Below are 27,342 nucleotides of genomic sequence, written 5' to 3' on the forward strand. Positions count from 1 at the left end.
ATCTATCACAGCTATGCAATGCCACAGTATGTACATTGATACACACATCTACCAAAAGCACACACTCTACAATATATTTTTCTTAAAACTCTCACACACACACACACACACACACACACACACACACACACACACACACACACACACACACACACACACACACACACACACACACACACACACACACACACACACACACACACACACACACACACACACACACACACTCACACTCAAACATCCCCTCTCCTTCCCACATGCACCTGTGACTGCTGTCAGCCTTGCTTTGTACCTGTCAAGAGCCCATAATTTGTCTTTGCCCAAAGCCGTGCTCACTGCATGAGAGCTCCCACATCAAAGCTGTGCTCGCTGCACGAGAGCTCTCACATCAAAGCCGTGCTCGCTGCACGAGAGCGCTCACATCAAAGCCGTGCTCACTGCACGAGAGCTCTCACATCAAAGCCGTGCTCGCTGCACGAGAGCTCTCACATCAAAGCCGTGCTCGCTGCACGAGAGCTCTCACATCAAAGCCGTGCTCGCTGCACGAGAGCTCTCACATCAAAGCCGTGCTCGCTGCATGAGAGCTCTCACATCAAAGCCGTGCTCGCTGCATGAGAGCTCTCACATTAGCCATGCTCACTGCACGAGAGCTCTCACATCAAAGCCGTGCTCGCTGCATGAGAGCTCTCACATCAAAGCTGTGCTCGCTGCATGAGAGCTCTCACATCAAAGCCGTGCTCGCTGCATGAGAGCTCTCACATCAAAGCCATGCTCGCTGCACGAGAGCGCTCACATCAAAGCCGTGCTCGCTGCACGAGAGCTCTCACACGCTGCACGAGAGCTCTCACATTAGCCGTGCTCACTGCACGAGAGCTCTCACATCAAAGCCGTGCTCGCTGCACGAGAGCTCTCACATCAAAGCAGTGCTCGCTGCACGGGAGCTCTCACATCAAAGCCGTGCTCGCTGCACGAGAGCTCTCACATTAGCCGTGCTCGCTGCATGAGAGCTCTCACATCAAAGCCGTGCTCGCTGCACGAGAGCTCTCACATTAGCCGTGCTCGCTGCACGAGAGATCTCACATCAAAGCCGTGCTCGCTGCATGAGAGCTCTCACATTAGCCGTGCTCGCTGCATGAGAGCTCTCACATCAAAGCCATGCTCGCTGCACGAGAGCTCTCACATCAAAGCCTCCCAAAGCTACACACACACACACACACACACACACACACACACACACACACACACACACACACACACACACACACACACACACACACACACACACACACACACACACACACACACACACACACACACACACACACACACACACACACACACACACACACACACACACACACACACGCACGCACACACGCACACACAGATAACATGCGCCTGGTCCAGCCGCCTCTCACCTCTCACACACATTAGACACATTTAATTTAATTCCCACCGGAAAAATGGCGCTAGCATAGTCTTAAAGGGACGGCTTAGCCTATTTTCTGTCCCCCTTCTTTAAACGATGCCACTGAGAAGACAGACAATGGTTCATTACCGTTCCACTGTCTCTCAGCCAAATAAGTGCAAGTCTTAACCACGTAGCTTTATCACAGCCATTTCTTCAGGTTGTCCAATAAACGTCTATGCGCGGTTTGACATTCCCCATCATTGTTTCCCATTGGAGTTGTTATCCTTGATCGTTATATAGCTCTGTTTTCTTTTGCGGACTGATTTGATCCATTGATTGAGAGGTGAGTAAGATGTATACTGTGTGTGTGAGGAGATGTCATGCTGAGACGCAGCGCGATGTTAGAAGGTGCCGGAGGGCAGAGCTGGGCTTCCTGAGCGGTGACCATTGTTGTGCTATCAGAGGGAACTCGGCTGGTCTCCGACAGGCCAACAAAAGAGCGTCAGGAGCGGGGCGACGAGAGAGCCCCCCCCTTGGAGGTGCCGAGGTGTGACCCCTCTGACTGCTGCCCTCTGGGCCAGGGCTCTATGTGGCGGTGGCACAGGGCATGCAGGGGCATGGGAAGGTGTTTTAGTGTGTGTGTGTGTGTGTGTGTGTGTGTGTGTGTGTGTGTGTGTGTGTGTGTGTGTGTGTGTGTGTGTGTGTGTGTGTGTGTGTGTGTGTGTGTGTGTGTGTGTGTGTGTGTGTGTGTGTGTGTGTGTGTGTGTGTGGTGGGAAGCTTATCCTGCAAATCACTGCATAAAGGCACACTGACCCAACATCAGTGTCCACACCAAGCAAGTGTGAGTTTTAAATCTAAAAAATGCTAAAAATCTGTTTCTGTGTGTCAGTCATGGAACAGGACTTGATACAGGGCGTTATTTGGCGTTGGTAAGTCAGGGTTTTGGAAACCTTGCAATCTGCAAATGTTGATACTATAAATATAGAAATGTGTATCACCTACATGTGGATTTGAAAGAGTACATTTTTGGAGGTCTGGGGAAAAAACTGCTTAGAAAACATTCTATTTGATATCGATATTCTTCCAACATACATGTGTTAAACATACTTATTTAGGAAAAGTCAAGGACAGAGTGGGGCATGATTAAAAACATGGAAGAGATATTTGCATTTTAAATTCATATTGAGTCAAAATTACTCACCTTGCCTTTCTTGTGTTAATACACTAACTCAACCCTTCACTTTAGCCTCTATTCTCTCCCTCCTCTCTCTATTCTCTCTCCTCTCTTTATTCTCTCTCTCCTCTCTTTATTCTCTCTCTCCTCTCTTTATTCTCTCTCCTCTCTTTATTCTCTCTCTCCTCTCTTTATTCTCTCTCCTCTCTTTATTCTCTCTCTCCTCTCTTTATTCTCTCTCTCCTCTCTTTATTCTCTCTCCTCTCTTTATTCTCTCTCTCCTCTCTTTATTCTCTCTCCTCTCTTTATTCTCTCCCTCCTCTCTCTATTCTCTCTCTCCTCTCTTTATTCTCTCTCTCCTCTCTTTATTCTCTCTCTCCTCTCTTTATTCTCTCTCTCCTCTCTTTATTCTCTCTCTCCTCTCTTTATTCTCTCTCCTCTCTTTATTCTCTCTCTCCTCTCTTTATTCTCTCTCTCCTCTCTTTATTCTCTCTCTCCTCTCTTTATTCTCTCTCCTCTCTTTATTCTCTCTCTCCTCTCTTTATTCTCTCTCTCCTCTCTTTATTCTCTCTCCTCTCTTTATTCTCTCTCTCCTGTCTTTATTCTCTCTCCTCTCTTTATTCTCTCCCTCCTCTCTCTATTCTCTCTCTCCTCTCTTTATTCTCTCTCTCCTCTCTTTATTCTCTCTCCTCTCTTTATTCTCTCTCCTCTCTTTATTCTCTCTCTCCTCTCTTTATTCTCTCTCCTCTCTTTATTCTCTCTCTCCTCTCTTTATTCTCTCTCCTCTCTTTATTCTCTCTCTACTCTTTATTCTCTCTCTCCTCTCTTTATTCTCTCCTTCCTCTCTCTATTCTCTCTCTCCTCTCTTTATTCTCTCTCTCCTCTCTTTATTCTCTCTCCTCTCTTTATTCTCTCTCTCCTTCTTTATTCTCTCTCCTCTCTTTATTCTCTTCTCTCTCTTTATTCTCTCTCCTCTCTTTATTCTCTCTCTCTCTCTTTATTCTCTCTCTCCTCTCTTTATTCTCTCTCTCCTCTCTTTATTCTCTCTCCTCTCTTTATTCTCTCTCTCCTCTCTTTATTCTCTCTCTCCTCTCTTTATTCTCTCTCTCCTCTCTTTATTCTCTCTCCTCTCTTTATTCTCTCTCTTTATTCTCTCTTTTTCTCTCTCTCCTCTCTTTATTCTCTCTCTCCTCTCTTTATTCTCTCTCCTCTCTTTATTCTCTCTCTCCTCTCTTTATTCTCTCTCCTCTCTTTATTCTCTCTCCTCTCTTTATTCTCTCTCCTCTTTATTCTCTCTCCTCTCTTTATTCTCTCTCCTCTCTTTATTCTCTCCTCTCTTTATTCTCTCTCTCTTTTATTCTCTCTCCTCTCTTTATTCTCTCCCTCTCTTTATTCTCTCTCCTCTCTTTATTCTCTCTCCTCTCTTTATTCTCTCTCTCTCTCTTTATTCTCTCTCTCCTCTCTTTATTCTCTCTCTCCTCTCTTTATTCTCTCTCTCCTCTCTTTATTCTCTCTCTCCTCTCTTTATTCTCTCTCCTCTCTTTATTCTCTCTCTCCTCTCTTTATTCTCTCTCCTCTCTTTATTCTCTCTCCTCTCTTTATTCTCTCTCCTCTCTTTATTCTCTCTCCTTATTCTCTCTCTCCTCTCTTTATTCTCTCTCTCTCTCTTTATTCTCTCTCTCTCTCTTTATTCTCTCTCCTCTCTTTATTCTCTCTCCTCTCTTTATTCTCTCTCCTCTCTTTATTCTCTCTCCTCTCTTTATTCTCTCTCCTCTCTTTATTCTCTCTCCTCTCTTTATTCTCTCTCCTCTCTTTATTCTCTCTCCTCTCTTTATTCTCTCTCTCCTCTCTTTATTCTCTCTCCTCTCTTTATTCTCTCTCTCCTCTCTTTATTCTCTCTCTCCTCTCTTTATTCTCTCTCCTCTCTTTATTCTCTCTCCTCTCTTTATTCTCTCTCCTCTCTTTATTCTCTCTCCTCTCTTTATTCTCTCTCTCTCTCTTTATTCTCTTTCTCTTTATTCTCTCTCTCTCTTTTATTCTCTCTCCTCTCTTTATTCTCTCTCCTCTCTTTATTCTCTCTCTCCTCTCTTTATTCTCTCTCCTCTCTTTATTCTCTCTCCTCTCTTTATTCTCTCTCCTCTCTTTATTCTCTCTCCTCTCTTTATTCTCTCTCCTCTCTTTATTCTCTCTCCTCTCTTTATTCTCTCTCCTCTCTTTATTCTCTCTCCTCTCTTTATTCTCTCTCTCTCTCTTTATTTATCTCTCTCCTCTCTTTATTCTCTCTCTCTCTCTTTATTCTCTCTCCTCTCTTTATTCTCTCTCCTCTCTTTATTCTCTCTCCTCTCTTTATTCTCTCTCCTCTCTTTATTCTCTCTCCTCTCTTTATTCTCTTCCTCTCTTTATTCTCTCTCCTCTCTTTATTCTCTCTCTCCTCTCTTTATTCTCTCTCCTCTCTTTATTCTCTCTCTCTCTCTTTATTCTCTCTCCTCTCTTTATTCTCTCTCCTCTCTTTATTCTCTCTCCTCTCTTTATTCTCTCTCCTCTCTTTATTCTCTCTCCTCTCTTTATTCTCTCTCCTCTCTTTATTCTCTCTCCTCTCTTTATTCTCTCTCTCTCTCTTTATTCTCTCTCTCTCTTTATTCTCTCTATTCTTTATTCTCTCTCTCTCTTTATTCTCTCTCTCCTCTCTTTATTCTCTCTCTCCTCTCTTTATTCTCTCTCTCTCTCTTTATTCTCTCTCTCCTCTCTTTATTCTCTCTCCTCTCTTTATTCTCTCTCCTCTCTTTATTCTCTCTCCTCTCTTTATTCTCTCTCCTCTCTTTATTCTCTCTCTCTCTTTATTCTCTCTTTATTCTCTCTCTCTCTCTTTATTCTCTCTACTCTTTATTCTCTCTCTCCTCTCTTTATTCTCTCTCTCCTCTCTTTATTCTCTCTTCTCTCTCTATTCTCTCTCTACTCTTTATTCTCTCTCTCCTCTCTTTATTCTCTCTCTCCTCTCTTTATTCTCTCTCCTCTCTTTATTCTCTCTCCTCTCTTTATTCTCTCTCTTCTCTCTTTATTCTCTCTCTTCTCTCTTTATTCTCTCTCTCCTCTCTTTATTCTCTCTCCTCTCTTTATTCTCTCTCTCCTCTCTTTATTCTCTCTCTTCTCTCTTTATTCTCTCTCTACTCTTTATTCTCTCTCTCCTCTCTTTACTCTCTCCTCTCTTTATTCTCTCTCTCCTCTCTTTATTCTCTCTCTCCTCTCTTTATTCTCTCTCCTCTCTTTATTCTCTCTCCTCTCTTTATTCTCTCTCCTCTCTTTATTCTCTCTCCTCTCTTTATTCTCTCTCTTCTCTCTTTATTCTCTCTCTACTCTTTATTCTCTCTCTCCTCTCTTTATTCTCTCTCTCCTCTCTTTATTCTCTCTCTCCTCTCTTTATTCTCTCTCTACTCTTTATTCTCTCTCTCCTCTCTCTATTCTCTCTCTCCTCTCTTTATTCTCTCTCTCCTCTCTTTATTCTCTCTCTTCTCTCTTTATTCTCTCTCTTCTCTCTTTATTCTCTCTCTCTCTCTCTTTATTCTCTCTCCTCTTTATTCTTTCTCTTCTCTCTCTCTCTCTTTATTCTCTCTCTCCTCTCTCTCTCCTCTTCTCTTCTCTCTCTCTCTTTATTCTCTCTCTCCTCTCTTTATTCTCTCTCTCTCTCTTTATTCTCTCTCTCCTCTCTTTATTCTCTCTCTCCTCTCTTTATTCTCTCTCTCCTCTCTTATTCTCTCTCTCCTCTCTTTATTCTCTCTCTCCTCTCTTTATTCTCTCTCTCTCTCTTTATTCTCTCTCCTCTCTTTATTCTCTCTCTCCTCTCTTTATTCTCTCTCTCTTTATTCTCTCTCTCTCTCTTTATTCTCTCTCCTCTCTTTATTCTCTCTCTCTCTCTTTATTCTCTCTCTCCTCTCTTTATTCTCTCTCTCCTCTCTTTATTCTCTCTCCTCTCTTTATTCTCTCTCCTCTCTTTATTCTCTCTCCTCTCTTTATTCTCTCTCCTCTCTTTATTCTCTCTCCTCTCTTTATTCTCTCTCCTCTCTTTATTCTCTCTCTCTCCTCTCTTTATTCTCTCTTCTCTCTCTATTCTCTCTCTACTCTTTATTCTCTCTCTCCTCTCTTTATTCTCTCTCTCCTCTCTTTATTCTCTCTTCTCTCTCTATTCTCTCTCTACTCTTTATTCTCTCTCTCCTCTTTTTATTCTCTCTCTCCTCTCTTTATTCTCTCTCCTCTCTTTATTCTCTCTCCTCTCTTTATTCTCTCTCTTCTCTCTTTATTCTCTCTCTTCTCTCTTTATTCTCTCTCTCCTCTCTTTATTCTCTCTCCTCTCTTTATTCTCTCTCTCCTCTCTTTATTCTCTCTCTTCTCTCTTTATTCTCTCTCTACTCTTTATTCTCTCTCTCCTCTCTTTACTCTCTCCTCTCTTTATTCTCTCTCTCCTCTCTTTATTCTCTCTCTCCTCTCTTTATTCTCTCTCCTCTCTTTATTCTCTCTCCTCTCTTTATTCTCTCTCCTCTCTTTATTCTCTCTCCTCTCTTTATTCTCTCTCTTCTCTCTTTATTCTCTCTCTACTCTTTATTCTCTCTCTCCTCTCTTTATTCTCTCTCCTCTCTTTATTCTCTCTCTCCTCTCTTTATTCTCCCTCTCCTCTCTTTATTCTCTCTCTACTCTTTATTCTCCCTCTCCTCTCTTTATTCTCTCTCTACTCTTTATTCTCTCTCTCCTCTCTCTATTCTCTCTCTCCTCTCTTTATTCTCTCTCTCCTCTCTTTATTCTCTCTCTCCTCTCTCTATTCTCTCTCTCCTCTCTTTATTCTCTCTCTCCTCTCTTTATTCTCTCTCTCCTCTTTATTCTCTCTCTCCTCTCTTTATTCTCTCTCGCCTCTCGTTATTCTCTCTCCTCTCTCTATTCTCTCTCTCCTCTCTTTATTCTCTCTCTCCTCTCTCTATTCTCTCTCTCCTCTCTTTATTCTCTCTCTTCTCTCTTTATTCTCTCTCTACTCTTTATTCTCTCTCTCTCTTTATTCTCTCTCCTCTCTTTATTCTCTCTCTCCTCTCTTTATTCTCTCCCTCCTCTCTCTATTCTCTCTCTCCTCTCTTTATTCTCTCTCTCCTCTCTTTATTCTCTCTCTCCTCTCTTTATTCTCTCTTCTCTCTCTCCTCTCTTTATTCTCTCTCCTCTCTTTATTCTCTCTCTCCTCTCTTTATTCTCTCTCCTCTCTTTATTCTCTCCCTCCTCTCTCTATTCTCTCTCTCCTCTCTTTATTCTCTCTCCTCTCTTTATTCTCTCTCCTCTCTTTATTCTCTCTCCTCTCTTTATTCTCTCTCTCCTCTCTTTATTCTCTCTCTCCTCTCTTTATTCTCTCTCCTCTCTTTATTCTCTCTCTCCTCTCTTTATTCTCTCTCCTCTCTTTATTCTCTCTCTCCTCTCTTTATTCTCTCTCCTCTCTTTATTCTCTCTCCTCTCTTTATTCTCTCTCTCCTCTCTTTATTCTCTCTCCTCTCTTTATTCTCTCTCCTCTCGTTATTCTCTCTCTCCTCTCTTTATTCTCTCTCCTCTCTTTATTCTCTCTCCTCTCTTTATTCTCTCTCCTCTCTTTATTCTCTCTCTCCTCTCTTTATTCTCTCTCTCCTCTCTTTATTCTCTCTCTCCTCTCTTTATTCTCTCTCTCCTCTCTTTATTCTCTCTCCTCTCTTTATTCTCTCTCTCCTCTCTTTATTCTCTCTCTCCTCTCTTTATTCTCTCTCTCCTCTCTCTATTCTCTCTCTCCTCTCTTTATTCTCTCTCTCCTCTCTTTATTCTCTCTCTCCTCTCGTTATTCTCTCTCTCCTCTCTTTATTCTCTCTCTCCTCTCTTTATTCTCTCTCTCCTCTCTTTATTCTCTCTCCTCTCTTTATTCTCTCTCTCCTCTCTTTATTCTCTCTCTCCTCTCTTTATTCTCTCTCTCCTCTCTCTATTCTCTCTCTCCTCTCTTTATTCTCTCTCTCCTCTCTCTATTCTCTCTCTCCTCTCTTTATTCTCTCTCTCCTCTCTTTATTCTCTCTCTCCTCTTTATTCTCTCTCTCCTCTCTTTATTCTCTCTCTCCTCTCGTTATTCTCTCTCCTCTCTCTATTCTCTCTCTCCTCTTTTATTCTCTCTCTCTCTCTCTATTCTCTCTCTCTCTCTTTATTCTCTCTCTTCTCTCTTTATTCTCTCTCTACTCTTTATTCTCTCTCTCCTCTCTTTATTCTCTCTCCTCTCTTTATTCTCTCTCTCTCTCTTTATTCTCTCCCTCCTCTCTCTATTCTCTCTCTCTCTCTCTTTATTCTCTCTCTCCTCTCTTTATTCTCTCTCTCCTGTCTTTATTCTCTTTCTCTCTCTCCTCTCTTTATTCTCTCTCCTCTCTTTATTCTCTCTCTCCTCTCTTTATTCTCTCTCCTCTCTTTATTCTCTCCCTCCTCTCTCTATTCTCTCTCTCCTCTCTTTATTCTCTCTCTCCTCTCTTTATTCTCTCTCCTCTCTTTATTCTCTCTCTCCTCTCTTTATTCTCTCTCCTCTCTTTATTCTCTCTCCTCTCTTTATTCTCTCTCTCCTCTCTTTATTCTCTCTCTCCTCTCTTTATTCTCTCTCCTGTCTTTATTCTCTCTCTCCTCTCTTTATTCTCTCTCCTCTCTTTATTCTCTCTCTCCTCTCTTTATTCTCTCTCCTCTCTTTATTCTCTCTCCTCTCTTTATTCTCTCTCTCCTCTCTTTATTCTCTCTCCTCTCTTTATTCTCTCTCCTCTCTTTATTCTCTCTCTCCTCTCTTTATTCTCTCTCCTCTCTTTATTCTCTCTCCTCTCTTTATTCTCTCTCCTCTCTTTATTCTCTCTCCTCTCTTTATTCTCTCTCCTCTCTTTATTCTCTCTCTCCTCTCTTTATTCTCTCTCTCCTCTCTTTATTCTCTCTCCTCTCTTTATTCTCTCTCTCTCTCTTTATTCTCTCTCCTCTCTTTATTCTCTCTCCTCTCTTTATTCTCTCTCTCCTCTCTTTATTCTCTCTCCTCTCTTTATTCTCTCTCTCCTCTCTTTATTCTCTCTCTCCTCTCTTTATTCTCTCTCCTCTCTTTATTCTCTCTCTCCTCTCTTTATTCTCTCTCTCCTCTCTTTATTCTCTCTCCTCTCTTTATTCTCTCTCTCCTCTCTTTATTCTCTCTCCTCTCTTTATTCTCTCTCTCCTCTCTTTATTCTCTCTCTCCTCTCTTTATTCTATCTCTCCTCTTTATTCTCTCTCTCCTCTCTTTATTCTCTCTCTCCTCTTTATTCTCTCTCTCCTCTCTTTATTCTCTCTCGCCTCTCGTTATTCTCTCTCCTCTCTCTATTCTCTCTCTCCTCTCTTTATTCTCTCTCTCCTCTCTCTATTCTCTCTCTCCTCTCTTTATTCTCTCTCTCCTCTCTTTATTCTCTCTCTCCTCTTTATTCTCTCTCTCCTCTCTTTATTCTCTCTCGCCTCTCGTTATTCTCTCTCCTCTCTCTATTCTCTCTCTCCTCTCTTTATTCTCTCTCTCCTCTCTCTATTCTCTCTCTCCTCTCTTTATTCTCTCTCTCCTCTTTATTCTCTCTCCTCTCTTTATTCTCTCTCCTCTCTTTATTCTCTCTCCTCTCTTTATTCTCTCTCCTCTCTTTACTCTCTCCTCTCTTTATTCTCTCTCCTCTCTTTATTCTCTCTCTCCTCTCTTTATTCTCTCTCCTCTCTTTATTCTATCTCTCCTCTTTATTCTCTCTCCTCTCTTTATTCTATCTCTCCTCTCTTTATTCTCTCTCCTCTCTTTATTCTCTCTCTACTCTTTATTCTCTCTCCTCTCTTTATTCTCTCTCCTCTCTTTATTCTCTCTCCTCTCTTTACTCTCGCCTCTCTTTATTCTCTCTCCTCTCTTTATTCTCTCTCTCCTCTCTTTATTCTCTCTCCTCTCTTTATTCTATCTCTCCTCTTTATTCTCTCTCCTCTCTTTATTCTCTCTCTCCTCTCTTTATTCTCTCTCCTCTCTTTATTCTCTCTCCTCTCTTTATTCTCTCTCCTCTCTTTATTCTCTCTCCTCTTTATTCTCTCTCCTCTCTTTATTCTCTCTCCTCTCTTTATTCTCTCTCCTCTCTTTATTCTCTCTCCTCTCTTTATTCTCTCTCCTCTCTTTATTCTCTCTCCTCTCTTTATTCTCTCTCCTCTTTATTCTCTCCCTCCTCTCTTTATTCTCTCTCCTCTCTTTATTCTCTCTCTCCTCTCTTTACTCTCTCCTCTCTTTATTCTCTCTCCTCTCTTTATTCTCTCTCTCCTCTCTTTATTCTCTCTCTCCTCTCTTTATTCTCTCTCCTCTCTTTATTCTATCTCTCCTCTCTTTATTCTCTCTCCTCTCTTTATTCTCTCTCTCCTCTCTTTATTCTCTCTCCTCTCTTTATTCTCTCTCCTCTCTTTATTCTCTCCCTCCTCTCTTTATTCTCTCTCCTCTCTTTATTCTCTCTCTCCTCTCTCTCTCTCTCTCTTTATTCTCTCTCCTCTCTTTATTCTCTCTCTCCTCTCTTTATTCTCTCTCTCCTCTCTTTATTCTCTCTCTCTTTATTCTATCTCTCCTCTTTATTCTCTCTCCTCTCTTTATTCTCTCTCTCCTCTCTTTATTCTCTCTCCTCTCTTTATTCTCTCTCCTCTCTTTATTCTCTCTCCTCTTTATTCTCTCTCCTCTCTTTATTCTCTCTCCTCTCTTTATTCTCTCTCCTCTCTTTATTCTCTCTCCTCTCTTTATTCTCTCTCCTCTCTTTATTCTCTCTCCTCTCTTTATTCTCTCTCCTCTCTTTATTCTCTCTCCTCTCTTTATTCTCTCTCCTCTCTTTATTCTCTCCCTCCTCTCTTTATTCTCTCTCCTCTCTTTATTCTCTCTCCTCTCTTTATTCTCTCTCTCTTTATTCTCTCTCCTCTCTTTATTCTCTCTCTCTCTTTATTCTCTCTCTCCTCTCTTTATTCTCTCTCCTCTCTTTATTCTCTCTCTCCTCTCTTTATTCTCTCTCTCCTCTCTTTATTCTATCTCTCCTCTCTTTATTCTCTCTCCTCTCTTTATTCTCTCTCTCCTCTCTTTATTCTCTCTCTCCTCTCTTTATTCTCTCTCCTCTCTTTATTCTATCTCTCCTCTTTATTCTCTCTCCTCTCTTTATTCTCTCTCTCCTCTCTTTATTCTCTCTCCTCTCTTTATTCTCTCTCCTCTCTTTATTCTATCTCTCCTCTCTTTATTCTCTCTCCTCTCTTTATTCTCTCTCCTCTCTTTATTCTCTCTCCTCTCTTTATTCTCTCCCTCCTCTCTTTATTCTCTCTCCTCTCTTTATTCTCTCTCTCCTCTCTTTACTCTCTCCTCTCTTTATTCTCTCTCCTCTCTTTATTCTCTCTCTCCTCTCTTTATTCTCTCTCTCCTCTCTTTATTCTCTCTCCTCTCTTTATTCTCTCTCCTCTCTTTATTCTCTCTCCTCTCTTTATTCTCTCTCTCCTCTCTTTATTCTCTCTCCTCTCTTTATTCTCTCTCTCCTCTCTTTATTCTCTCTCCTCTCTTTATTCTCTCTCTCCTCTCTTTACTCTCTCCTCTCTTTATTCTCTCTCCTCTCTTTATTCTCTCTCTCCTCTCTTTATTCTCTCTCTCCTCTCTTTATTCTCTCTCCTCTCTTTATTCTATCTCTCCTCTTTATTCTCTCTCCTCTCTTTATTCTATCTCTCCTCTCTTTATTCTCTCTCCTCTCTTTATTCTCTCTCTACTCTTTATTCTCTCTCCTCTCTTTATTCTCTCTCCTCTCTTTATTCTCTCTCCTCTCTTTACTCTCGCCTCTCTTTACTCTCTCCTCTCTTTACTCTCTCCTCTCTTTACTCTCTCCTCTCTTTACTCTCTCCTCTCTTTATTCTCTCTCCTCTCTTTACTCTCGCCTCTCTTTACTCTCTCCTCTCTTTACTCTCTCCTCTCTTTACTCTCTCCTCTCTTTACTCTCTCCTCTCTTTACTCTCTCCCCACTCTATATGCATTTGCTGCTGGACAGAACAGGGTCAGAGACACATGGAGAGACACAGAGACCATTGTTTGATTGACACCGCCCAAACCTTTCTCTGTTGACATCAATTCTGGTTTCTGACTTGGTCGAGAACCCTTGTCCTTACTGCACAAGTCTAGGATGCTGGGGACACAGGTCCCCTTCACAGTAATGTGCTTCAGGATGACTGGGCACCAGTAAGGGTTAGCCACCATAAGCTCTGGAAGGACTAGGGCACAGAGGGCTAGCATTTGTTTAGTAGGCCTAATGTTGTCAACCTATTAACACTTTTCCCTATGTGCTGCGTGGATCTGAGGTATAAGGATGGATGGGCTGAACACTTGTCAATCTCTCTCATACCATATCCATCTCCCACATCTTTGTTTTTGTCTCTCACTCTCTCTTTCCATCTACCTCCATCCATCCTAATCTTTTTTCTAGTTCAATCTCTCTCTCTGTCTCGTTCCTCATTCCTTCGTGATTCAGAAGAAGACAGTGTTGCCAGTCAGTTTTCCAGCCTGCCACTAGTGGGCAGTGGCACAAGGCCTGAACAGACCTCTTCTCCTCTCCTATTCTCTCTTCTCTTCTCCTATTCTCTCTTCTCCTATTCTCTCCCTTCTCTTCTCCTATTCTCTCTCTTCTCGTCTCCTATTCTCTCCCTTCTCTTCTCCTATTCTCTCTCTTCTCTTCTCCTATTCTGTCTCTTCTCCTCTCCTCTCCTATTCTCTCTCTTCTCCTCTCCTATTCTCTCCTATTCTCTCTCTTCTCCTATTCTCTTCTCTCTCTTATCCTCTCCTATTCTATCTCCTATTCTCTCTCCTCTTCTCCTTTCCTTTCCTCTCTCTCTTCTCCTCTCTCTCTTCTCTCTCTCTTTTCCTCCCCTATTCTCTCTCTTATTCTCTTCTATTCTCTCTCTTATCCTCTCCTATTCTCTCTCATATCCTCTCATATTCTCTCTTCTCTTCTCATATTCTCTCTCTCCTCTTCTATTCTCTCTCTCATATTCTCTCTCTTCTCCTCTCATATTCTCTCTCTTCTCCTCTCATATTCTGTCTCTTCTCTCCTATTGTCTCTTCTCCTCTCCTATTCTGTCTCTTCTCTCCTATTGTCTCTTCTCCTCTCCTATTCTGTCTCTCCTCTCCTATTCTGTCTCTTCTCTCCTATTGTCTCTTCTCCTCTCCTATTCTCTTCTCCTCTCCTATTCTCTCTTCTCTCCTCCTATTATCTCTCCTCCTCTCCTATTCTCTCTCTTCTCCTCTCCTATTCTCTCCTATTCTCTCCCTTCTCCTCTCCTATTCTCCCTTCTCTTCTCCTATTCTCTCTTCTCCTCTCCTATTCTCTCTTCTCCTATCCTATTCTCTCTTCTCCTATTCTCTCTTCTCCTCTCCTATTCTCTCTTCTCCTATCCTATTCTCTCTCTTCTCTCCTATTCTCTCCTATTCTCTCTCTTCTCTCCTATTCTCTCCTATTCTTTCTCTTCTCTTCTCCTCTCCTTTCTTCTCCTCTCCTATTCTCTCTCTTATCATCTCCTATTCTTTCTCTTCTCCTATTCTCTCTTCTCCTCTCCTATTCTCTCCTATTCTCTCCCTTCTCCTCTCCTATTCTCCCTTCTCTTCTCCTATTCTCTCTTCTCCTCTCCTATTCTCTCTTCTCCTATCCTATTCTCTCTTCTCCTATTCTCTCTTCTCCTCTCCTATTCTCTCTTCTCCTATCCTATTCTCTCTTCTCCTATTCTCTCTTCTCCTCTCCTATTCTCTTCTCCTCTCCTATTCTCTCTCTTCTCTCCTATTCTCTCCTATTCTCTCTCTTCTCTCCTATTCTCTCCTATTCTTTCTCTTCTCTTCTCCTCTCCTTTCTTCTCCTCTCCTATTCTCTCTCTTATCATCTCCTATTCTCTCTTCTCCTATTCTCTCTTCTCCTCTCCTATTCTCTCTTCTCCTATCCTATTCTCTCTCTTCTCTCCTATTCTCTCCTATTCTCTCTCTTCTCTCCTATTCTCTCCTATTCTTTCTCTTCTCTTCTCCTCTCCTTTCTTCTCCTCTCCTATTCTCTCTCTTATCATCTCCTATTCTCTCTTCTCCTCTCCTATTCTCTCTTCTCCTATCCTATTCTCTCTCTTCTCTCCTATTCTCTCCTATTCTCTCTCTTCTCTCCTATTCTCTCCTATTCTTTCTCTTCTCTTCTCCTCTCCTTTCTCCTCCTCTCCTATTCTCTCTCTTATCATCTCCTATTCTCTCTTCTCCTATCCTATTCTCTCTCTTCTCTCCTATACTTTCTCTTCTCTTCTCCTCTCCTATTATCTCTCTTCTCTTCTCCTCTCCTATTCTCTCTCTTCTCTTCTCCTATTCTCTCTTCTCCTATCCTATTCTCTCTCTTATCATCTCCTATTCTCTCTTCTCCTATCCTATTCTCTCTCTTCTCTCCTATTCTCTCCTATTCTCTCTCTTCTCTCCTATTCTCTCCTATTCTTTCTCTTCTCTTCTCCTCTCCTTTCTTCTCCTCTCCTATTCTCTCTCTTATCATCTCCTATTCTCTCTTCTCCTCTCCTATTCTCTCTCTTATCATCTCCTATTCTTTCTCTTCTCCTATTATGTCTTTTCTCCTCTCCTATTCTCTTCTCCTCTCCTATTCTCTCTCTTCTCCTCTCCTATTCTCTCTCTTATCATCTCCTATTCTCTCTTCTCCTATCCTATTCTCTCTCTTCTCTCCTATTCTTTCTCTTCTCTTCTCCTCTCCTATTCTCTCTCTTCTCTTCTCCTATTCTCTCTTCTCCTATCCTATTCTCTCTCTTATCATCTCCTATTCTCTCTTCTCCTATCCTATTCTCTCTCTCTCTCTATTCTCTCCTATTCTCTCTCTCTCTCTCTCCTATTCTCTCTCTTCTCTTCTCCTATTCTCTCTCTTCTCTCCTATTCTTTCTCTTCTCCTCTCCTATTCTCTCTCTTCTCTTCTCCTATTCTCTCTTCTCCTATCCTATTCTCTCTCTTATCATCTCCTATTCTCTCTTCTCCTATCCTATTCTCTCTCTTCTCTCCTATTCTCTCCTATTCTCTCTCTTCTCTCCTATTCTCTCCTATTCTTTCTCTTCTCTTCTCCTCTCCTTTCTTCTCCTCTCCTATTCTCTCTCTTATCATCTCCTATTCTCTCTTCTCCTATCCTATTCTCTCTCTTCTCTCCTATTCTTTCTCTTCTCTTCTCCTCTCCTATTCTCTCTCTTCTCTTCTCCTCTCCTATTCTCTCTCTTCTCTTCTCCTATTCTCTCTTCTCCTATCATATTCTCTCTCTTATCATCTCCTATTCTCTCTTCTCCTATCCTATTCTCTCTCTTCTCTCCTATTCTCTCCTATTCTCTCTCTTCTCTCCTATTCTCTCTCTTCTCTTCTCCTATTCTCTCTCTTCTCTCCTATTCTTTCTCTTCTCTTCTCCTCTCCTATTCTCTCTCTTCTCTTCTCCTATTCTCTCTTCTCCTATCCTATTCTCTCTCTTATCATCTCCTATTCTCTCTTCTCCTATCCTATTCTCTCTCTTCTCTCCTATTCTCTCCTATTCTCTCTCTTCTCTCCTATTCTCTCCTATTCTTTCTCTTCTCTTCTCCTCTCCTTTCTTCTCCTCTCCTATTCTCTCTCTTATCATCTCCTATTCTCTCTCTTCTCTCCTATTCTCTCCTATTCTTTCTCTTCTCTTCTCCTCTCCTTTCTTCTCCTCTCCTATTCTCTCTCTTATCATCTCCTATTCTTTCTCTTCTCCTATTATGTCTTTTCTCCTCTCCTTTCTTCTCCTCTCCTATTCTCTCTCTTATCATCTCCTATTCTTTCTCTTCTCCTCTCCTTTCTTCTCCTCTCCTATTCTCTCTCTTATCATCTCCTATTCTTTCTCTTCTCCTATTATGTCTTTTCTCCTCTCCTATTCTCTTCTCCTATTCTTTCTCTTCTCCTATTATGTCTTTTCTCCTCTCCTATTCTCTTCTCCTCTCCTATTCTCTCCTATTCTCTCTTCTCCTCTCCTATTCTTTCTCTTCTCCTATTCTTTCTCTTCTCCTATTATGTCTTTTCTCCTCTCCTATTCTCTTCTCCTCTCCTATTCTCTCCTCCTCTCTCTCTTCTCCTCTCCTATTCTCTCCTCCTCTCTCTCTTCTCCTCTCATATTCTCTCCTCTCTCTTCTCCTCTCCTATCCTCTCCCCTCTCTCTCTTCTCCTCTCCTATTCTCTTCTCCTCTCCTATTCTCTTCTCCTCTCCTATTCTCTTCTCCTCTCCTATTCTCTTCTCCTCTCCTATTCTCTTCTCCTCTCCTATTCTCTTCTCCTCTCCTATTCTCTTCTCCTCTCCTATGCTCTTCTCCTATTCTCTTCTCCTCTCCTATTCTCTTCTCCTCTCCTATTCTCTTCTCCTCTCCTATTCTCTTCTCCTCTCCTATTCTCTTCTCCTCTCCTATTCTCTTCTCCTCTCCTATTCTCTTCTCCTCTCCTATTCTCTTCTCCTATTATGTCTTTTCTCCTCTCCTATTCTCTTCTCCTCTCCTATTCTCTCCTATTCTCTCTCTTCTCTCCTATTCTCTCCTATTCTTTCTCTTCTCTTCTCCTCTCCTTTCTTCTCCTCTCCTATTCTCTCTCTTATCATCTCCTATTCTCTCTTCTCCTCTCCTATTCTCTCTCTTATCATCTCCTATTCTTTCTCTTCTCCTATTATGTCTTTTCTCCTCTCCTATTCTCTTCTCCTCTCCTATTCTCTCCTATTCTCTCTCTTCTCTCTATTCTCTCCTATTCTTTCTCTTCTCCTATTCTTTCTCTTCTCCTATTATGTCTTTTCTCCTCTCCTATTCTCTTCTCCTCTCCTATTCTCTCCTATTCTCTCTCTTCTCTCCTATTCTCTCCTATTATTTCTCTTCTCCTATTCTTTCTCTTCTCCTATTATGTCTTTTCTCCTCTCCTATTCTCTTCTCCTCTCCTATTCTCTCCTATTCTCTCTCTTCTCTCCTATTCTCTCCGATTCTTTCTCTTCTCTTCTCCTCTCCTTTCTTCTCCTCTCCTATTCTCTCTCTTATCATCTCCTATTCTCTCTTCTCCTCTCCTATTCTCTCTCTTATCATCTCCTATTCTTTCTCTTCTCCTATTATGTCTTTTCTCCTCTCCTATTCTCTTCTCCTCTCCTATTCTCTCTCTTATCATCTCCTATTCTCTCTCTTATCATCTCCTATTCTTTCTCTTCTCCTATTATGTCTTTTCTCCTCTCCTATTCTCTTCTCCTCTCCTATTCTCTCTCTTATCATCTCCTATTCTTTCTCTTCTCCTATTATGTCTTTTCTCCTCTCCTATTCTCTTCTCCTCTCCTATTCTCTCTCTTATCATCTCCTATTCTTTCTCTTCTCCTATTATGTCTTTTCTCCTCTCCTATTCTCTTATCATCTCCTATTCATCTCCTATTCTCTCTCTTATCATCTCCTATTCTTTCTCTTCTCCTATTATGTCTTTTCTCCTCTCCTATTCTCTCTTCTCCTCTCCTATTCTCTCTCTTATCATCTCCTATTCTTTCTCTTCTCCTATTATGTCTTTTCTCCTCTCCTATTCTCTTCTCCTCTCCTATTCTCTCTCTTATCATCTCCTATTCTTTCTCTTCTCCTATTATGTCTTTTCTCCTCTCCTATTCTCTTCTCCTCTCCTATTCTCTCTCTTATCATCTCCTATTCTCTCTCTTATCATCTCCTATTCTCTCTCTTATCATCTCCTATTCTCTCTTCTCCTCTCCTATTCTCTCTCTTATCATCTCCTATTCTTTCTCTTCTCCTATTATGTCTTTTCTCCTCTCCTATTCTCTTCTCCTCTCCTATTCTCTCTTTTCTCCTCTCCTATTCTCTCTCTTCTCCTCTCCTATTCTCTCTCTTATCATCTCCTATTCTCTCTCTTCTCCTCTCCTATTCTCTCTCTTATCATCTCCTATTCTCTCTCTTATCATCTCCTATTCTCTCTCTTATCATCTCCTATTCTCTCTTCTCCTCTCCTATTCTCTCTCTTATCATCTCCTATTCTTTCTCTTCTCCTATTATGTCTTTTCTCCTCTCCTATTCTCTCTCTTCTCTCCTATTCTCTCTCTTCTCTCCTATTCTCTCTCTTCTCTCCTATTCTCTCCTATTCTTTCTCTTCTCTTCTCCTCTCCTTTCTTCTCCTCTCCTATTCTCTCTCTTATCATCTCCTATTCTCTCTTCTCCTCTCCTATTCTCTCTCTTATCATCTCCTATTCTCTCTCTTCTCCTATTATGTCTTTTCTCCTCTCCTATTCTCTCTCTCCTCTCCTATTCTCTCTCTTCTCTCCTATTCTCTCTCTTCTCTCCTATTCTCTCCTATTCTTTCTCTTCTCTTCTCCTCTCCTTTCTTCTCCTCTCCTATTCTCTCTCTTATCATCTCCTATTCTCTCTTCTCCTCTCCTATTCTCTCTCTTATCATCTCCTATTCTCTCTTCTCCTCTCCTATTCTCTCTCTTATCATCTCCTATTCTCTCTTCTCCTATCCTATTCTCTCTCTTATCATCTCCTATTCTCTCTCTTCTCCTCTCCTATTCTCTCTCTTATCATCTCCTATTCTCTCTTCTCCTCTCCTATTCTCTCTCTTATCATCTCCTATTCTTTCTCTTCTCCTATTATGTCTTTTCTCCTCTCCTATTCTCTTCTCCTCTCCTATTCTCTCTCTTATCATCTCCTATTCTCTCTCTTATCATCTCCTATTCTCTCTTCTCTTATCCTATTCTCTCTCTTCTCTCCTATTCTCTCCTATTCTCTCTCTTCTCTCCTATTCTCTCCTATTCTTTCTCTTCTCTTCTCTCTCTTATCATCTCCTATTCTCTCTCTTCTCTCCTATTCTCTCCTATTCTTTCTCTTCTCTTCTCCTCTCCTTTCTTCTCCTCTCCTATTCTCTCTCTTATCATCTCCTATTCTTTCTCTTCTCTTCTCCTCTCCTTTCTTCTCCTCTCCTATTCTCTCTCTTATCATCTCCTATTCTCTCTTCTCCTATCCTATTCTCTCTCTTCTCTCCTATTCTCTCCTATTCTCTCTCTTCTCTCCTATTCTCTCTCTTATCATCTCCTATTCTCTCTCTTATCATCTCCTATTCTCTCTTCTCCTATCCTATTCTCTCTCTTCTCTCCTATTCTCTCCTATTCTCTCTCTTCTCTCCTATTCTCTCCTATTCTCTCTCTTCTCTCCTATTCTCTCCTATTCTTTCTCTTCTCTTCTCCTCTCCTTTCTTCTCCTCTCCTATTCTCTCTCTTATCATCTCCTATTCTCTCTTCTCCTATCCTATTCTCTCTCTTCTCTCATATTCTCTCTCTTCTCTCCTATTCTCTCCTATTCTCTCTCTTCTCTCCTATTCTCTCCTATTCTTTCTCTTCTCTTCTCCTCTCCTTTCTTCTCCTCTCCTATTCTCTCTCTTATCATCTCCTATTCTTTCTCTTCTCCTATTATGTCTTTTCTCCTCTCCTATTCTCTTCTCCTCTCCTATTCTCTCCTATTCTCTCTTCTCCTCTCCTATTCTTTCTCTTCTCCTATTCTTTCTCTTCTCCTATTATGTCTTTTCTCCTCTCCTATTCTCTTCTCCTCTCCTATTCTCTCCTCCTCTCTCTCTTCTCCTCTCCTATTCTCTCCTCCTCTCTCTCTTCTCCTCTCATATTCTCTCCTCCTCTCTCTTCTCCTCTCCTATCCTCTCCCCTCTCTCTCTTCTCCTCTCCTATTCTCTTCTCCTCTCCTATTCTCTTCTCCTCTCCTATTCTCTTCTCCTCTCCTATTCTCTTCTCCTCTCCTATTCTCTTCTCCTCTCCTATTCTCTTCTCCTCTCCTATTCTCTTCTCCTCTCCTATGCTCTTCTCCTATTCTCTTCTCCTCTCCTATTCTCTTCTCCTCTCCTATTCTCTTCTCCTCTCCTATTCTCTTCTCCTCTCCTATTCTCTTCTCCTCTCCTATTCTCTTCTCCTCTCCTATTCTCTTCTCCTCTCCTATTCTCTTCTCCTCTCCTATTCTCTTCTCCTATTATGTCTTTTCTCCTCTCCTATTCTCTTCTCCTCTCCTATTCTCTCCTATTCTCTCTCTTCTCTCCTATTCTCTCCTATTCTTTCTCTTCTCTTCTCCTCTCCTTCTCCTCTCCTATTCTCTCTCTTATCATCTCCTATTCTCTCTTCTCCTCTCCTATTCTCTCTCTTATCATCTCCTATTCTTTCTCTTCTCCTATTATGTCTTTTCTCCTCTCCTATTCTCTTCTCCTCTCCTATTCTCTCCTATTCTCTCTCTTCTCTCCTATTCTCTCCTATTCTTTCTCTTCTCCTATTCTTTCTCTTCTCCTATTATGTCTTTTCTCCTCTCCTATTCTCTTCTCCTCTCCTATTCTCTCCTATTCTCTCTCTTCTCTCCTATTCTCTCCTATTCTTTCTCTTCTCCTATTCTTTCTCTTCTCCTATTATGTCTTTTCTCCTCTCCTATTCTCTTCTCCTCTCCTATTCTCTCCTATTCTCTCTCTTCTCTCCTATTCTCTCCGATTCTTTCTCTTCTCTTCTCCTCTCCTTTCTTCTCCTCTCCTATTCTCTCTCTTATCATCTCCTATTCTCTCTCCTATTCTCTCTCTTCTCTCCTATTCTCTCCTATTCTTTCTCTTCTCTTCTCCTCTCCTTTCTTCTCCTCTCCTATTCTCTTCTCCTCTCCTATTCTCTCTCTTATCATCTCCTATTCTTTCTCTTCTCCTATTATGTCTTTTCTCCTCTCCTATTCTCTCTCTTCTCTCCTATTCTCTCTCTTCTCTCCTATTCTCTCTCTTCTCTCCTATTCTCTCCTATTCTTTCTCTTCTCTTCTCCTCTCCTTTCTTCTCCTCTCCTATTCTCTCTCTTATCATCTCCTATTCTCTCTTCTCCTCTCCTATTCTCTCTCTTATCATCTCCTATTCTCTCTCTTCTCCTCTCCTATTCTCTCTCTTATCATCTCCTATTCTCTCTTCTCCTCTCCTATTCTCTCTCTTATCATCTCCTATTCTCTCTTCTCCTCTCCTATTCTCTCTCTTATCATCTCCTATTCTTTCTCTTCTCCTATTATGTCTTTTCTCCTCTCCTATTCTCTTCTCCTCTCCTATTCTCTCTCTTATCATCTCCTATTCTCTCTCTTATCATCTCCTATTCTTTCTCTTCTCCTATTATGTCTTTTCTCCTCTCCTATTCTCTTCTCCTCTCCTATTCTCTCTCTTATCATCTCCTATTCTCTCTTCTCCTCTCCTATTCTCTCTCTTATCATCTCCTATTCTTTCTCTTCTCCTAGTATGTCTTTTCTCCTCTCCTATTCTCTTCTCCTCTCCTATTCTCTCCTATTCTCTCTCTTCTCTCCTATTCTCTCCTATTCTTTCTCTTCTCCTATTCTTTCTCTTCTCCTATTATGTCTTTTCTCCTCTCCTATTCTCTTCTCCTCTCCTATTCTCTCCTATTCTCTCTCTTCTCTCCTATTCTCTCCTATTCTTTCTCTTCTCCTATTATGTCTTTTCTCCTCTCCTATTCTCTTCTCCTCTCCTATTCTCTCCTATTCTCTCTCTTCTCTCCTATTCTCTCCTATTCTTTCTCTTCTCCTATTCTTTCTCTTCTCCTATTATGTCTTTTCTCCTCTCCTATTCTCTTCTCCTCTCCTATTCTCTCCTATTCTCTCTCTTCTCTCCTATTCTCTCCTATTCTTTCTCTTCTCCTATTATGTCTTTTCTCCTCTCCTATTCTCTTCTCCTCTCCTATTCTCTCCTATTCTCTCTCTTCTCTCCTATTCTCTCCTATTCTTTCTCTTCTCCTATTCTTTCTCTTCTCCTATTATGTCTTTTCTCCTCTCCTATTCTCTTCTCCTCTCCTATTCTCTTCTCCTCTCCTATTCTCTCCTCCTCTCTCTTCTCTCCTATTCTCTTCTCCTCTCCTATTCTCTCTCTTCTCTTCTCCTATTCTTTCTCTTCTCCTATTATGTCTTTTCTCCTCTCCTATTCTCTTCTCCTCTCCTATTCTCTTCTCCTCTCCTATTCTCTCATATTCTCTCTCTTCTCTCCTATTCTCTCCTATTCTTTCTCTTCTCCTATTCTTTCTCTTCTCCTATTATGTCTTTTCTCCTATCCTATTCTCTTCTCCTCTCCTATTCTCTCCTCCTCTCTCTCTTCTCCTCTCATATTCTCTCCTCCTCTCTCTTCTCCTCTCCTATCCTCTCCCCTCTCTCTCTTCTCCTCTCCTATTCTCTTCTCCTCTCCTATTCTCTTCTCCTCTCCTATTCTCTTCTCCTCTCCTATTCTCTTCTCCTCTCCTATTCTCTTCTCCTCTCCTATTCTCTTCTCCTCTCCTATTCTCTTATCCTCTCCTATTCTCTTCTCCTCTCCTATTCTCTTCTCCTCTCCTATTCTCTTCTCCTCTCCTATTCTCTTCTCCTCTCCTATTCTCTTCTCCTCTCCTATTCTCTTCTCCTCTCCTATTCTCGTCTCCTCTCCTATTCTCTTCTCCTCTCCTATTCTCTTCTCCTCTCCTATTCTCTTCTCCTCTCCTATTCTCTTCTCCTCTCCTATTCTCTTCTCCTCTCCTATTCTCTCTCCTATTCTCTTCTCCTCTCCTATTCTCTTCTCCTCTCATATTCTCTTCTCCTCTCCTATTCTCTTCTCCTCTCCTATTCTTTTCTCCTCTCCTATTCTCTTCTCCTCTCCTATTCTCCTCTCCTATTCTCTTCTCCTCTCCTATTCTCTTCTCCTCTCCTATTCTCTTCTCCTCTCCTATTCTCTTCTCCTCTCCTATTCTCTTCTCCTCTCCTATTCTCTTCTCCTCTCCTATTCTCTCTTCTATTCTCTTCTCCTCTCCTATTCTCTTCTCCTCTCCTATTCTCTTCTCCTCTCTTATTCTCTTCTCCTCTCCTATTCTCTTCTCCTCTCCTATTCTCTTCTCCTCTCCTATTCTCTTCTCCTCTCCTATTCTCTCCTCCTCTCTCTCTTCTCCTCTCATATTCTCTCCTCCTCTCTCTTCTCCTCTCCTATCCTCTCCCCTCTCTCTCTTCTCCTCTCCTATTCTCTCATACTCTCTCTTCTCCTCTCCTATCCTCTCCCCTCTCTCTCTTCTCCTCTCCTATTCTCTTACATTTTCCTCTTTTCTCACTTCTTCCTCTCCTCGTCCTCTCCGGTCGTAAGGTCCATGGGAACTACTCCATGGTGGCTCTGCCAACAAAGACAGCCCGAGGTTGTAGCTGGGGCCTGTAGCTGAGCCTCTTTAATAGAACCTGGCCCAATACTTTACCACTCCTCCCTCTCAGTGCAGGTAGCTATTATGCCCAAAAGAGGAGAAAAGAGGACAGCTCCTTCCCTCCCAGCTCAGCTCCAAGCCCAGGTGGTGCTGTGCCGTGCCTGGCCGTATGTGCAGCTCTAACGCACAGGAAGAAAACTCACTAATTCCAGAGCCAACAGCCTAAGGAACTCCTAACTATAGAATCCCATCCGCTTTCTAATAAAGGGTTCCTAATTAAGAGTTGCCGTCGACATGAGTGGTTTGACGATTCATATGCTTTTCTACTATAATATGTAGACTAATGGATTTTCTACTATAATATGTAGACTAATGGATTTTCTAGGATTGTCCGTTGGATGCATTTTTTACAGGTGATGTTTGAGTCATTATAATGAACAGCCGTGATTTACCTGGGATATGTGTTCCTTTAGTTCTGTAATGTGCTTATTACATCGATAGGAAATAAGAAAAACAAATATATTTCATTTAATCTGGTTAGTTTCATTGGCCATCCTCTCTTTTTGGTCTTAATATTGTGATTAAATGAATTTGTACTACAAATTCTATTGTACATCTTCCTTAAAAAGGTCTCAGATGATAAAAAACATTTTTTTTTGATGTATTTAATTTATAGTTTTTCATTCACAATCTTTTTCTTGTAGTTTAAGTGTTTCAGTCAAATATTTAGTTAAGTAGTTATGACCTAAAACACAGAAACAGTCGCTAATAAAGTAAGCCCTGCATTTATTCTATATTCTATAAAATTCTCACACTGCTGCAATATGTTCAGATTTGTCTCATTTGGTTTGGACTATCTGAAAGTTTGATTCTAATACGCCTGGGGAGAGGAGGGGGCTCTGGCTAAATGAGTCGGTCGTTGACAGGGTGTGAGAATACCAATCATTTGCAACGTGTGAAACTGTCATTTTGCTGTTGTCAACACACACCAGGTGCTCAGGGCAGGTTTGACGTCGATGGGTGGAGGAGGGACACACACATTGTGTTAACACATATTAAAAGGATGAGGGACACACATTGTGTTAACACATATTAACAGGACGAGGGACACATTGTGTTAACACATATTAACAGGACGAGGGACACATTGTGTTAACACCTATTAAAAGGACGAGGGACACACACATTGTGTTAACACATATTAAAAGGACGAGGGACACACACATTGTGTTAACACATATTAAAAGGACGAGGGACACATTGTGTTAACACATATTAAAAGGACGAGGGACACATTGTGTTAACACATATTAAAAGGACGAGGGACACATTGTGTTAACACATATTAAAAGGAGGAGGGACACACATTGTGTTAACATATTAAAAGGACGAGGGACACATTGTGTTAACACATATTAAAAGGACGAGGGACACATTGTGTTAACACCTATTAAAAGGACGAGGGACACATTGTGTTAACATATATTAAAAGGACGAGGGACACATTGTGTTAACACATATTAAAAGGACGAGGGACACATTGTGTTAACACACATTAAAAGGACGAGGGACACATTGTGTTAACACATATTAAAAGGACGAGGGACACATTGTGTTAACACCTATTAAAAGGACGAGGGACACATTGTGTTAACACATATTAAAAGGACGAGGGACACATTGTGTTAACACCTATTAAAAGGACGAGGGACACATTGTGTTAACACATATTAAAAGGACGAGGGACACATTGTGTTAACACCTATTAAAAGGACGAGGGACACATTGTGTTAACACACATTAAAAGGACGAGGGACACATTGTGTTAACACCTATTAAAAGGAGGAGGGACACACATTGTGTTAACACATATTAAAAGGACGAGGGACACATTGTGTTAACACCTATTAAAAGGAGGAGGGACACACATTGTGTTAACATATTAAAAGGACGAGGGACACATTGTGTTAACACCTATTAAAAGGACGAGGGACACATTGTGTTAACACATATTAAAAGGACGAGGGACACATTGTGTTAACACATATTAAAAGGACGAGGGACACATTGTGTTAACACATATTAAAAGGACGAGGGACACATTGTGTTAACACATATTAAAAGGAGGAGGGACACACATTGTGTTAACACATATTAAAAGGAGGAGGGACACATTGTGTTAACACATTAAAAGGACGAGGGACACACATTGTGTTGACACCTATTAAAAGGAGGGACACATTGTGTTAACACATTAAAAGGACGAGGGACACACATTGTGTTGACACATATTAAAAGGACGAGGGACACATTGTGTTAACACCTATTAAAAGGACGAGGGACACATTGTGTTAACACATTAAAAGGACGAGGGACACATTGTGTTGACACATATTAAAAGGACGAGGGACACACATTGTGTTGACACATATTAAAAGGACGAGGGACACACATTGTGTTAACACATTAAAAGGACGAGGGACACACATTGTGTTGACACATATTAAAAGGACGAGGGACACATTGTGTTAACACCTATTAAAAGGACGAGGGACACATTGTGTTAACACATATTAAAAGGACGAGGGACACACATTGTGTTAACACATATTAAAAGGACGAGGGACACACATTGTGTTGACACATATTAAAAGGACGAGGGACACATTGTGTTAACACCTATTAAAAGGACGAGGGACACATTGTGTTAACACATATTAAAAGGACGAGGGACACACATTGTGTTAACACATATTAAAAGGACGAGGGACACATTGTGTTAACACATATTAAAAGGACGAGGGACACATTGTGTTAACACATATTAAAAGGACGAGGGACACATTGTGTTAACACATATTAAAAGGACGAGGGACACATTGTGTTAACACATATTAAAAGGACGAGGGACACATTGTGTTAACACATATTAAAAGGACGAGGGACACACATTGTGTTGACACATATTAAAAGGACGAGGGACACATTGTGTTAACACATATTAAAAGGAGGAGGGACACATTGTGTTAACACCTATTAAAAGGACGAGGGACACACATTGTGTTAACACATATTAAAAGGACGAGGGACACACATTGTGTTAACACATATTAAAAGGACGAGGGACACACATTGTGTTAACACCTATTAAAAGGACGAGGGACACACATTGTGTTAACACATATTAAAAGGACGAGGGACACATTGTGTTAACACCTATTAAAAGGACGAGGGACACACATTGTGTTAACACATATTAAAAGGACGAGGGACACACACATTGTGTTAACACATTAAAAGGAGGAGGGACACACATTGTGTTAACACATATTAAAAGGAGGAGACGTGCTGCCGTCTGTAGACGGGGTGCTTGATGGCGACTGGGAGGAATCAGAAAAACATTTCCTCTCTAACTCCTACACTCGTCTTCTAAACAGCCTTTTTGACAGGACAGATCTGTGTGTGTGTGTGTGTACGTACAGAGGGGGAGTGTGTGTGTGTGTGTGTGTGTGTGTGTGTGTG

General features: G+C 41.3%; 1 protein-coding gene across 1 annotated transcript in view; it reads left to right on the top strand.

Moving 5' to 3' along the window:
* LOC124033048 (cotranscriptional regulator FAM172A homolog) overlaps positions 1–27,342 on the top strand; it is a 301,295-nt gene that overhangs the window by 178,566 nt on the left and 95,387 nt on the right. The window lies entirely within an intron of this gene.

Source organism: Oncorhynchus gorbuscha, linkage group LG04 (genome assembly GCF_021184085.1).
Source record: "Oncorhynchus gorbuscha isolate QuinsamMale2020 ecotype Even-year linkage group LG04, OgorEven_v1.0, whole genome shotgun sequence".
In the NCBI taxonomy this organism is placed as follows: Eukaryota; Metazoa; Chordata; class Actinopteri; order Salmoniformes; family Salmonidae; genus Oncorhynchus; species Oncorhynchus gorbuscha.